Below are 12,067 nucleotides of genomic sequence, written 5' to 3'. Positions count from 1 at the left end.
CAGAGAAATCTCTGCTCTTAACACTGATGCTGAATGGAGCTGCCTCACCACCTTCCATCACCCCAACTAGACTCCAAGCTTGCTACACCCATCTTGTCCCAATTATATCTTCAGAGCCTGGAAGGGTGCATGGCAGTTGAGTACTCAATGCAGATTTCTGGAACAGATGCAATTTTAGAAACTAGGACTAAGGAGGAACAGTGATGTGTGACATTGAAGAAATACAAACCAAAAATTGGATGCTACTACTTTCTGACTTGCTTAAGTAGCTGGCAAAGTCACTAAACATCTCTGACCTTCTGTTTTCTCATCTTAAAGAATGGAAAAACTGGAAAGAATCACAAAGAAGTTCCCCATAGGTTAAAAAGAAAAAGAGCACTTTCTAAGTTGAAAATGTATTCAAATATTAGTTTTTTATTGGGTGGTGTGTTTATTATTTTGTAAGATTTTTTAAATGTTTATTTATTTTAGAGAGAGAGAAAGAGTGAGAATGAAGGTGGTGGAGAGGCAGACAGAGAGAGGGACAGGGGATCCAAAATGGGGTCTTTGCTGACAGCAGAAAACCCAAGCAGGGCTTGAACTCACAAGCCGTAAGATCATGACCTGAGCAGAAGTCGGGCGCTTAATCGACTGAACTACCCAGGTGCCCCCTGTGATGTGTTTGTTTTAAACAAGACCAAGAAAGTAGAAAACAACCCTGCTGACAACCAGTCGATCATGTTCCCAGCAGATCATGAACAGTACCTAGAGCAAGATAATGACAAGGCCACTCTTGTGAGCACAAAAATTACTAAACACCCCCTCTTCCGACAAGCACTGCTCCTCTCTGAGCAACTGCTGCTCTATCACAGATATTAAATCAAACCCCATTTTAGCTCTCCTTCTAGGCAACTATCACTGAGATACTCAGTCACCAAATCACTCCTGCTCCATGATGGTATCCAACTCAGAACTGCTCCAACTCTGGAATCCCCTCGCCATCATTCAACACAAGCCTAAACCCTTAAGAAACCCCTCTCAGCTCCCCTGTGGAGGTGCTCCTGAGACACATTCTCCCTTCCTGCAGCAAGCTTAACCCCAACTTTGGGCGTTTGTGTTTAGTTGTTTTGACCACAGATGTGGTCTGCTCAGTTGGCTCTGACTCCATATTAAATTCTCTGATTCTGCACACAAGCAAACGAGTTCAGAGACCCATCAAGGTCCTCCGGCTAGTTACAATCATGGAATCAAATATATCTTTTGCTTGTTTGTTTTCACGTAGTCATGGGGTTAAACTATTTGGTTATGGAACATGTCAGCTTACCAAATCTGTCTGGTACCAAGTCTTCTATTTCCCATCTCGGCTAGAACCTTCCAGGAGCTTTTAGTCGCTGGAGAAAACCTGCCATATTTTTTTAAGTAGCACTTAGTCCTGGGGCAAAGCCAGATACGTTCTGATGAGAGTTAATTGTTCTTTATCAGTGTGACAGGAAGCAGGTGTGTGTTCCCTGCTGTCATCTGATTTATTTCTCCAAGCTCTAGGAGCAGACACTCCATCAACCATCCAAGCAGGAAATTGCCTTTCTACAAAAGGTAAACAAAGAGGGTTTGTGTTATTTTTAACTGTAAAATTGGACCTAAAAAACATTCAGATCACTTGGGCTTTTTTCCCCTGGTGATTAGAATAATATTCTTTAATTTTGAAAAATGCAGGAAAGTGTAAAGAAGGAAATATCATTCACCCAGAGGCCCCCCACTCTGAAGTAATGAGTCTTCACCTTTTGGCCTATTCCCTTCAAGTCTTTTCTTCCCCCGACGTGTGTATATGCAGGAAGATCCAGAAGTGGAGAAAGAGAGGGTATAGTTGAAGTCATAGTTTTAAACGAATCTGTGCTCATTGAAAAAAAAATCTAAGCAACAATGTATACAGAACATTCTAGTGTCCTTTCAACACCTCCCCATCCAGACTCTTTCCAGTGGCAACCACTGTGAAATTAGGAAGAAATGGGGTTAATACACATGGTGCCTTCGTGCTCATAAATAGCAAATAAATGTTTAGTGGTGGGTAGGTGGAGGTGTGACATTTGTTAAGTAGATTCTCCTCATCCCCCTTGTGACAGACTCTAAGCTGATGCCCAGTGATTTCTCACCTCCTGGTGTCCATGCCTTTGGGTAATTTCCTCTGCATGAGTGTAGGCGGGATCCACAACATGCTTCTAACCAATAGAATATGGCAAATGTGATGGGATGTCACTCTCTTGATTTGGTTACATTACATGGCCAAGGGGATAGGGTGTCAACCCTGTGATTACATTATGTAAGATCCTATCTTAGTGAACTGGATTCTCCTTGTTGATGATGAAATGAGCGGCATATTGAGGAAGCCCATGTGTCAAGCCCACTGTGGGCAGCATCCAGGACTTGAGGGCAGCCTCCAGCCAACAGCCAGCAAAAACCCAGGGCCCTCAGTCCTACAGCCACAAGGAAATGAATTCTGCCAACAAGGTGAATGATATTGGAAGTAAACTCTTTCCCCAGGCAAGCTTCCAGATGAGACCACTGCCCTGACCCCATATGTTTGTTTGTTTGTTTGTTTGTTTGTTTGTTTGTTGTTGAGAGGGGGAGAGGGTACAAGTGAGTAAGGGGCAGGGAGAGAGAGAGAGAGAGAGAGAGAAGCAGGATTCACCCAAAGCAGGGCTGATACTCACCCAAAGCGAGACTCAAGCTCACCCAATGTGGGACTTGAACTCACGAACTGTGAGATCATAACCTGAGCCAAAATCAGATGCTTACCAACTGAGCCACCCAGAAGCCCTGGCCAAATCTCAATTGTAGCTTTGTAAAAGAACAGAAGAGAGCACCCAGCTAAACTGTCCCCAGACTCCTAACCCACAGAAATCATGAGATAATAGTGTGTGTTGTTTTAAGCCACTAGACTTGTGGTAACTTATTATATGGTGATAGAAGGCTAATACACTTTTTTAAGCACTTTCATAGTGGTCGGGACTCCCTGGGTGCAAGCAACAGACACTAGCTCAAATTGGTATAAGCAAAAAGGAAATCTATAGGCTCACCTAACTTCACATTTAAATCTAGGTACTCAGACACCATAAACTGGTACTTTTTCCTTCTCAGTTCTCCTTCAATGTCAGCTTGATTCACGGCAGCTGCTTCCCAAACAAAGATGACTACCTGCTTCTGTTTATATCCCATCGGCTGGACAACCTCCATGGAAGAGTACTGCTTTTTCCCCATAGGTCCAGCAAAAGCCCTGAGGTTCATGTCCACTGTTCAGTGAGTCCATATGGGCTAACTGAAGTTGTGTGCCCACCAATCCCTGGGGACAGATGGATGTGGTTCATATGCCCACATGCAAACTTCATGAATCAAGAGAGGGAGGGATGAGCTCCAAAAGAAATAAGCGTGCTGTTATTTTAAGAAGGTGAAACGGAAGCTGACTGATAAAAATAATAGCCATCGACCATGGATATGTGCATATGTGTATACCCACATGTACGTGCAACTTTGTATAATACTCTGATGACACAACAGCGTCTAACAATATAGTCATAAATAACCCCCGTGCAAGTTTTGCCATTGTTAACCAAAATAAGCTCCAAAAAGTTTAAGCTCATAGGTAAGCTGAAGAAATAACACAATAAATATCCATATGCCTTTCATCAAGATCCCCGCTTCGTTAACATGTTGCCCCACCTGTATTCTGTTTTTGTTCCGAATGACAAAGTAAATTGCAGACCTCATGACCCTTTGTCCAGGGATATTTCAGTTGGGATCTAAGAATAAAGTCTCCTATTTAACGATACCGTTAACGCATCCCAAGAAGCCTAACATTGTGCACGGATATTCCCTAATGTCCAGTTCCTGTTCACATTTTTCTTAGAGTCCAAAAAATGTTCTTTGTAAACTGTTTTGTAAGTTTTTTCTTTTTCTTTTTCTTTTTTTCTGATCCAGGATCCAATCCAAGATTGCACTGGCTTATCCTATCTCTTCAATCCCTTTAATCCTGAACAGTTCTCCTTTCCCTTCACTTGTCTTTTGTGGGTTTGTTTGTTTCCTCATGATTCGATTCAGGTTTACTATTTTGGGCAAGAATACTATGTGGGTGATGTCGGGTCATTACATCAGTGCCAAAGGAACATAGTGTCAGAGGTGTTGTATTGACCATTTGGCTAAAATGGCTCCTGCCAGATCTCACCATCAGAAAGGCCTGTTTTCCCCCATTTTTGTGAATCAGTGTTTTATGGGGGGTGATACCTTGAGACCATGTCAATGTCCTATTTCTCAACAGTGGTTTTAAAATGCACTGACAATCCCAGCCTGGATTTTTATATCGGTAATTGCAAAATGGTGATTTTCTGTCATCATTTTTCTACCATTGTTAGCTGGCCTTTTTCTTTCCCTCGGCTCCTCTTTTTTCATTTGATCACTCTGTACTTGTGGATTCTTTTTAATTCCGTGTATTAAAATCCACCCTTTGGACACCTGGTGGCTCAGTCGGTTAAGCATCTGACTTGATTTTGGCTCATGTCATGATCTCACGGTTTGTGAGATCAAGCTCCTTTAAGCCAGCTCCCACATCCTGTCCACCCGTCTCTATGCAATGTGGGAGCACCTCTTCACTTTCTGGAACACCAAGATATTCCAGTCTAACCTGGGGCTTTCCCTGCCCTGGATCTGCAATCAACCATTTCTCCAAAGAAACCCCTGGTTCCTTTCAGTGGAGAATGATATATTTAGAAACAAATATCTCAACGTGTGAATCTTCCATAACAAGCTTTAAAAATTGCTAACCACCATTTTAAATTGCTTCATAATATTTCCACTGGGTGGTTGGACTACAACCACCATTGATGGCTAGGTATTTTAGGGGGAAAGAAGCTTTTCGCTGTTCAGAATGACACAGTGATGGAAAGGTCTGTGTGTGTGTGTGTGTGTGTGTGTGTGTGTGTGTGTGTGTGTATTTTTTTTAATTGAGAATGAGTGGCTGAGGATATATCCTAGGATGGAGCTGCTAGGTAAAAGGGTAGAGACATCTTTCAAACTCTCTTTGCAAATTGCCTGATTGCCCTCCAAAGAGGTGGTACCAGCTTACCCCTCCTCCCCGGAAGTGATTCCAATTCCTGGTGCACTCTCACCAGCTGTAAGTGTTAGAACAAAACAGAGAGAGAACACTTCTGTAAGTCCAACAGGGAGTGTGGTGTGTCATGAGTTGAACGTTGGTTTCTTTGATTATTGGTCAGGTTGAGTATAGTTGGGAAGAACATTTTTCATATTTACTATTTGAGTATGTTTTCTACAATCAGGTCGCGTTAGCAGGAAAGCTTATCAGAAGAGGAACTACACGAACACTGTTGATGTTCTTGGCACATTGCCAAAAGCAGGGCAGTGAATTATGAATCTCTGGGCCCAGTTTTTCCAGTTAAAGTGGCTTTGAAAGAAAAGCACCACACTAGTGAGGTGTGGCTCTGGAGGACGAAGCCTTAGGATACAGCAACAGCGCCCAGGCGCCATGCCCGGTGCTAGGGGGTATGTGTGTATATCATTTGGTCCTTCTAACCGCCCAGTTAGGCACCCATGGTGGAGAGGATGTGACCTGACCAAAGTGGCTCAGCCCCTGCAATGGAACCAGTATTAGAACCAGGCAGCCGGGGCCCAGGGCCACGCTTTCCCATGCACTCCTTTGCCTTCCTGGCCGTGACACTGAGAGCATGTGGCCAGGGGTGTGTGGCTGTGTGCATTACATTCTGTCTAGGTTTCAGCTACTTTAGCCATTTGTTTTCTTAATAAACCAATGCGGGACTCAGATGAGATAATGCTTGGGAATACTTTAGAGAAAGAAAAACACTGCCTAAGTTCAAGGTCAGAGTGAAAAATGTCCTCAAGGTCATCCCTCCAGCGAGTAGTGGAGATGTGGAAGAGTCTGCAACTCAGGCCTGGTGCTGTCAATTGCTGGGAGAGTCACTGGGCCTCTCTGAACTTCTCTTTCCTCATCTGCGCATTGGAGACCCGGCTTCCACGGTGATTGGAAGGATTAGGCGACAGGAGTGCGCAGTCTGGTTCTACCTGGCATACAACCAGCACTGGAGGACTGCAGCCTCCCTTCCCCCAGTGTCCCCTCCTGTTCACTGGGACACCCCCGGGGCTTGGAAGGAAGACTCGGAGCAGCTTTGCCAGACCACCTGACAGGCAGAGGGCATCTCTGCAAGCTCGCTCTCCCTGCTCCGTGTATGTGGATTGCTATTTCCTGCCAAGGCTTAATTAAATCCTGGAGCAGCAAGCACAGATAATTAACGGTGAGGCTTGTTAGGCGTGACTTTGGTTAATGTCTATGGCTGTGGAAGATTCTAGTCACGGGCAATTAGTATTAACGTGTAATTAGGATGCTCAGTTGGCAGGAGGTAGGGGAGCAGCTTGTGGGTTTGGGCAGCAGATGGAGGGCTGGGGCTCGCCTGGGCGTAGTGGGCCGGATGTAGGACAGACAGGGACAGGAGTCTGGGGAGGGGGTGTGGCCCAGCTGTCCCCTGTGCATGGAGGCCACACGGCAGATCGAACCCCGAGCAGCTCTGCCTTCAACCAGCACCTTTCAGCTCAGGGAGTCCATATCAGAAGCCTGGATGGGGCCAATTTGAAATTTGAATTATAATAAAATGAAAATGCAGATTATGAAACATTTTACACTGTATGTATTTACATTCACATGGTTCTACCATCAAAATGCATGAGAAGGGGCACCTGGGTGGCTCAGTTGATTAAGCGTCTGACTCTTGATTTCCGTTCAGGTCATGATCTCGTGGTTCGTGGGATCGAGCCCCAAATCAGGCACTACTCTGACAGCGCAGAGCCTATTTGGGATTCTCCCTCTCTTTCCCTCTCTCTACCTTTCCCCTGCTCTCTCTCTCTTTCAAAATAAATAAACTTTTAAAAATACATGAAAAGACAAACTGACCTCCCAGCCCTGACTCCCATCTGCCCCATACCCCCACCTGCCCCACCCAGGGGTGAAACAGGTAACTTGGGTCCTCTTCAGAAGTCGTGTTATCCACACACAAGCAAATCCAAATGTGCGTTCTGCCTCCCACTTAAAAACAACAACAAATGTTAGCATATACATGAGCAACACAAGTTTGAACCATGCAGGTTTACTCACACATGGAGTTTTTCAATAAATACAGTGCTGCATATGTGTTTTCTCTTCCTTATGATTTTCTTAGTAACAGGTTTTCCCTGGCTTACGCATCCAAAATACATGCTGATTAACTGTTATCAGTAAGGCTTTGGTGAACAGTAGGCTGTTAGCAGTTAGATTTTGAGGAGTCAAAAGTCATATGTGGATTTTTGACTGCATGGGGGGTAGGTGCCCTGAACCCCCGCATCAGGGGGTCAACTGCACTGTTTTAATTCTTGCCTTTTTTTTTTTCAAATAATAAAGCATTTCGTTAGGGCAGTGAAATGATCCCGTATGATACTATGATGGATGCGTCTCTAAATTTGTCTAAACCACAGTGTACAACATCAAGAGTGAACCCTAATGTAAACCATGGACTCCGAGTGATAATGTGCTGATGTGGGTCCGCAAATTGTAATAAGTGCACCACGCTGGGGAGGGGGTGTCGCTAGTGGGAGCAGCTGTCATGTGGGGGAAGAGGACATGTGGGAAATCTCTGTGTCTTTGGTTCAATTTTGCTGTGAACCTAAAAATGCTCTAAAAATAAAGTCTATTAAAAATGTTTTAACTTCCTCATTTTTTTTAACAACTGCATGGGGTTCCACTGGACAGATGTGTCTCATTTCTTTAGCCAGTCACCTGCTGGTGGACACTGAGCTCACTTCCAGTCTTCTGCTGTTACAAACAGCGCCCCAATGAATAACACTAAGGGGACAACAGACGTCACAGCGGGTGTTCCTGTAGTGTTGTAGGAGCTGAGGACCAGGTCAAATGCTTTTACAAAGAGACCTTGGATGGCAGGACAGAATGCTCCACCCTCCCTTCGGCCACTGTCCTGTGCTGGGTTTGCAGGAAAGAGAAAGAGAAAGCTCAGGGCAAACAAGGCCTTTAAAAAGCCAAGAGCAGAAGTCGTGGGTCAATTCTGGACCCATTGCAATGGTGAGAACACCATCATGGCCACAGCTGTCTGTGGCGCACTGTATCTAGCTGGAAGCTTCCCCGGGAAGAAGGAGGCCCAGACCTGGGACGAGAGACAGCGGTCGGTTTCCAAGGAAATCTCCAGACCTGGACACGCTGGACCAAAGGGCAGAGACGGGAAAGTATTGAGTTCTTGGTAAATGTGTTTGAGAAACAAACAACTCTTGAAACATGAGCGCAAGTGAAAGTCATGACATTTGGGAACCACTGACCTGTTGATCTCTTTGGGCTCTTAAAAGAGATTTAAAACAAAAACAGAAAAGACGAAATGTTGACGAGGACGTGAAGAAATCATAATGCTTGTACGCTGTTGGTGGGAATGTAAAATGGTATGACCACCATGGCAAACAGAATGGAGGGTCCTCCAAAAATTAAAAATACGATCCCACTTCTAGGTGTATACCCAAAAGAATTGAAATCAGGGACTCAAAGACAGATATCATTCATATGTTCATTGCTACATGTTCATAGCTGTCATTGACAATAGCTAAGAGGTGGAATCAACCCAAATGTCCATCAACGAATCAATGTGTCAACAATATCCAGTGTGTCCATTATTCAACCATAAGAAGGAACTGCATGGGAACACCTGGATGTTTCAGTGGGTTAAGCATCTGACTCTTGGTTTAGGCTCAGGTCATGATCTCACTGTTCATGAGATCAAGCCCTGATTCTTGGGATTCTCTCTCTCCCTCTTTCTCTGCCTCTCTCTGTGTCTATCTCTCTCTCTCAAAGTAAATAAATAAATATTAGAGATATACCTGACACTATTGATCTGTACATTTAAAAATTGTTAAGATGGTAAATTTTATGTGGTTTTTTTTTGAAGATTTCTAAAAGAGTAATCCCTATACCCAACGTGAGACTTGAACTTACAGCCCCGATATTAAGAGTCACATGCTCTATCCACTGAGCCAACCAAACGCCCCAAATTTTATGTTTTTAAGTCACAATTAAAAATGCATTAAAAAAAAGAAAGAAATCTCTAGGATATCTTTAAGATGTTCTTGCTCTTTGGCTTAGCTACTCTATTCTTCGCAAGTGGGGGGAAAATCCACACAGTTATGTAAACAACCATAGTTAATAGACTTATTAACATTAGTGTAAAATTGAGAACAATCCCAGGGTTGAAAAATAGAGGCATGCTAAAGAAATTGTGACATCCCTAATTCAAGAGAAAATACTGTCGACATTTCAACAATGCACAAGAAAAAAATCCTTGTGGACAACTTACAACATAAAGAGAGCTAAGTTATAATTAATGTGAAGAGGGGAATAAAAATTTAATGGATCATGCTATGTCAAACCAAAAAAGATGTGTGCGTACACACACACACACACGAATAAAATGCCAACAGAATGCTAAGAGCATAGTTTCCAGGCATAGGATTACAGAGGATTGTTTTTCTTCCTTTTCTCCTGGTTTTTTCTCATTTCCAATAGTTAGCATACAATTTTTTTTTGTCATAAAAAATTCCTCATTTGGGGATAATCAAACGGTTACATCCAGACAATGGAGTATGATTCAGGGCTAAAAAAGAAATAAGCCATCATGGTACAAAATCAGGCACGGAGGACTCTTAAATGCATGTGCTAAGTGAAGGAAGCCAGTCTGGAAAAGTCACACACTGTATGATTCCAACTACATGATATTCTGGAAAAGGCAAAATTATAGAGAGTGAGAAGATTTGTGGTTGCCAGTTTAGGTGACAAGATGGGAATGAATCGGTGCAGCACATGGGTGTTTAGGGCAGTGGAACCATTCTCTGTGATATGTAATGGTGGCCACAGATCCTTACACATTTGTCCAAACACACACACAATGTGTGTGAGCCACAGGAAAGGGTTGCCACAGACATGAACCCCTATGGGGGGCGGTGCTATTTAATGGGCACAAGTCTCCATTTGGAAGATGGATGGCGGTGATGGTAGCACACGTGTGCAAAATCTTTTGTGCCTCTTAGCTGCATTGAAAAATGGTTAAAGTGGGTGGGGCGCCTGGGGGGCTCAGTCAGTTAAGTGCTTGACTTCAGCTCAAGTCATGATCTCTTGGTTCGTGGGTTTGAGCCCCACTTGGGGCTCTGTGCTGACAGCTCAGAGCCTGGAGCCTGCTTTGGATTTTGTGTCTCCTCTCTCTACCCTTCCCCTGCTCGTGTTCTGTCTCAAAAATAAACAAACGCTAAACAAATAAAATAAATTTTTAAAAAATGAAGTCTTCGTTTTGTAAAAGGCTCACTTGCTTTTCATGAAAAACAAAGCCTGGGATTTGTCATCCACCATCTTGCAAAAAGCAAAGGGCAGGCTGTGTGTCTTACCAACAGATCTCGGCGGGCTCTCGTGCTGAGGGAAGGCTCGGCGAGGATTCATTCCTTGGGTCAGAGAGGTGACACGTCTCAGACAATTTACAGCAGCCATTTGTCATTCTGCTGGGACACTCTGCCCTCTCCAGGGACACGCACTGGACAGGGGTTACTTGTGAGTCCCCGAGGCAGGTCCATTAGGCAGGGTGAGAACATGACTCCGGAGGGGGTCCTGCCTAAGAGGCACTGGGGTGTAGGCACAGAAAAAATGAACCCCCCCCTCTCCCCACCCCTCCAGGCCTCGGATTCCAGGCTCTGGACCTCCGTCTCCTCATCTTCAATGAGACAATAATTTTTATCTGCTCCCCACCCCTGCTAAAGCTCGCTGGGTCCAGGGCATGCTTGGAGGGGGCACTGACCTCATACCTCTGTGCTGAATGCTACACACACCCTTGCCTGCGCCACAGAGTAGAGACGGAGGGTCACAGAGAGGTCCAATGACTTGCTTCAGGTCACAGCCCCTCCCACCTCTGCATGGCTGGGTTTTGGGAACACTCATGCACTGTAAGGATTGGCTGAAATAACTTCCTTAATTTTCACCCTTTTCCTAGAGAGATCCTGTATCCAAGGGCCCTGAGATTAAGGCTACATTTTTTCCTGTTTGCATTTACTGTTTTAAATAATTGTAGTTATTGGGGTTTACAGTTGTTTTTATTACTATTATTATTTTAAATATTTATTTATTTTGAGAGAGAGAGATAGAAAGCACAAGCAGGAGAGGGGTAGAGAGAGAGGGACAGAGAGAATCCCAGGCAGGCTCCTCACTGTCAGTGCAGAGCCCAACTAGGGGCTTGATCCCATGAACTGTGAGATCCTGACCTAAACCGAGATTAAGAGTCAGATGTATAACCGACTAAACCACCCAGGTGCCCCCACAGTTGTTTTTAAATAATTTCATTTACTGTACAAAAGAATTTACAGTTGTTTTTAAATAGTTGCATTTATTGTTTTAAATAATTTACTGGAAAACTGATGAGTATTCTATGTAGAACATTTAGACCATACAGACAGACAGAGAAATGACAAGGAAGATCATCTATAGTCACACCACCGAGAAATACTGCTATGGACATTTTAAAGGATATCATCTGGCTCTTTTTACTATGGTTCTTAATCCATTCACCAGTTTTTTTTTTCCGAGAGAGAAAGAGAGCGAGCATGGGCAGGGGAGAGGGGCAGAGGCAAAGAGAGAGAGAATCTTAAGCAGGCTCCATGCTGAGCGCGGAACCCAATACAGAGCTCAATCTCAGGACTGTGAGATCATGATCTGAGCCCAAATCAGGAGTCAGGTGCTTAACTGACTGAGCCACCCAGGCGCCCCATTCACTAAACTCTTATTACCACTTACTGTGTGTCAGGCAAGGTCCTAGGCACAGGGAATACAATAATAAATAAGACGTGATACCTGACCTCTAGAAGTTGTACATGGAGACACACACCCATACACACACACACTCACACACACTTATACACGCTCAGTTTGGTTTGGTTTTGACTGTTACTCAACATAATGATCACACTGAACACAATGTTCTTGGAATGTTTTTCCCCCTCACTTAATGTA

Source organism: Crocuta crocuta, unplaced genomic scaffold (genome assembly GCF_008692635.1).
Source record: "Crocuta crocuta isolate KB4526 unplaced genomic scaffold, BGI_CrCroc_1.0 scaffold299, whole genome shotgun sequence".
NCBI classification, from domain to species: domain Eukaryota; kingdom Metazoa; phylum Chordata; class Mammalia; order Carnivora; family Hyaenidae; genus Crocuta; species Crocuta crocuta.
This window is presented reverse-complemented; position numbering follows the sequence as displayed.